The sequence below is a fragment of the Nannospalax galili genome, unplaced genomic scaffold, assembly GCF_000622305.1.
Source record: "Nannospalax galili isolate Female #2095 unplaced genomic scaffold, S.galili_v1.0 scaffold72, whole genome shotgun sequence".
NCBI lineage: Eukaryota > Metazoa > Chordata > Mammalia > Rodentia > Spalacidae > Nannospalax > Nannospalax galili.
This window is the reverse complement of record NW_008336933.1, coordinates 331,629-333,604: the sequence shown is the minus strand read 5'-3', so window position 1 is coordinate 333,604 and position 1,976 is coordinate 331,629. Positions and strand designations below refer to the sequence as shown.

General features: G+C 43.5%; 1 protein-coding gene across 1 annotated transcript in view; it reads left to right on the top strand.

Annotated features, from left to right (window-relative positions):
* Sirt5 (sirtuin 5) overlaps nt 1-1,976 on the top strand; it is a 45,353-nt gene that overhangs the window by 20,547 nt on the left and 22,830 nt on the right. The gene's annotated exons all lie outside the window — the stretch shown is intronic.

Sequence of the window (1,976 nt, the reverse complement as noted above, 5' to 3'; positions counted from 1 at the left end):
ACAGTTGTATGTGTACATGTATGTGTGTGGTTTATGTGTAAATACAGGTAGCTGTATGTACAGTTGTGTGTCTATGCCTGTACATATGTATAGTTCATGTGTAGGTGCATGTATGTGTGTGGTGTGATGTGCACTTCCACTGCTGTGTTCAGTTGTGTCTAGGTGTGAGCCCAGCTCTAGTCCTACAAACTGAGCTTCCTCCTGTTGTAACTTCTTTATCTCTCTAGGGCATTCTGTGTTTCATGTTTTTCCTGGAGAAAGCACACAGTGAGATTGACTTCCTGTTTGGGGGGACTCTGGGAGAGGAGATTCTGTAGGAGGGTACATGTTACTTCCCCTCCTGCTCATAACTTACTTGTGGGGTGAGACAGGTTGCATAGCCTCTGTCTCATTGTTGGTGGGGAGTTAGGAGCAACCTGTCTACAACATGGGTTGGTCCCAGGACTGGGATCTAGGCTGTTACTGCCTGGTCTGGGCCTTGAGCTGATAGGCCTCAGCCTGGCCTCATAGCCACAGTCTCCACCTCCATGGGTCCCTCCCTGACTGCTTCTCTCCCCACAGGACCTGGCAACTCCTCAGGCCTTTGCCCGCAACCCATCACGAGTGTGGGAGTTCTACCACTACCGAAGGGAGGTCATGCGGAGCAAGGAGCCCAACCCTGGGCATCTGGCCATTGCTGAGTGTGAGGCCCGGCTGCGTGACCAGGGCCGGCGGGTCGTTGTCATCACCCAGAACATCGACGAGCTGCACCGCAAGGCTGGTACGAAGAACCTGTCTGCCTCCCAAGTGCTGGGACTAAAGGCGTGTGCCACCATGCCTGGCTAAGATTTATTTTTAAAATTGTATGTATGTATGTATGTATGTATGTAGGTATGTATGGGTGCTGGAGACTGAACTTGGGTATTCTGCAAGAGCAAGTGCTTTTAACCACTGAGCCATGTATCCAGCCCTTCCCTTTTTTAAATTCAGTTTTTTTTGAAATATACATACAGTCTAATTCACCAATTTTAAGTGTCCAATTTAGTGAGTGTTAACAAATGGATAAAGTTGTGTAGCAAACATCACAATTGTAACATGACATTTCTGCATTACATGCATACAACTACGCACAAACATTACAGCTGCTGGTTCTTACAAATGACTCATATATCCATCTGCTAAAACTCACTGTGAAGCCCTCTCAAAGGGAGGGCTACTGCCGCTGTCTGGAGTGGGGGCTGACAATAAACCACACGCCTGCTTGTGAACATGGGGTACCTTCAACACGCTTCTTTTCAAAATTATCCCTGTTGAGGCAGGATTTATATACAATGAGTGAACCTGTTGTGTATACTGTTGGCTGAGTTCCGAGGGAGTGTGCACATGAGTTGACACCACTTTCCCACAGGCCAGATGTGGGACATTTCCATCACTGCCTGGAGTTCCTTGTGTACTTCTGTGTCAGCTTCCAGCCCCAGACAGCTGCTGCTGTGCTTTCTCCACAGAAGAGACCTGTCTGTGCTAAGGGACAGTACCTTAAAATACAGATTCTCATGTATTCTATTAACATATATTGTTTTTATATATGTATACACAGGCATTTAATGTGGTTGTATATATGTGTGTCACTGTGTGTATATGCATGTATATGTGTAGCTTCTAAGTATATGTAGCTGTATATATGCATGCATATGTATATATATTTGTGAAGCTCGTAAGTAGCTATAAGTATCTATATATGTTTATATCTTATATATCTATAAGTTTGTGTATATATGTGGTTTGTATGTAAGTACATGTAACTGCATCTATGTGGTTGTATGAACATGTGAACCTATTTGTTCACATATAGCTGAATATTTGTGCACATGCATGTACATATGTATAACTTGTAAGTTCACGTACTATATGTGTATAGTTGGATATATTGCATAATTGTGTGTATATGTATATATGTAATTTGTATGTTAGTACATATAGCTGTAGTGTAGAGTTAT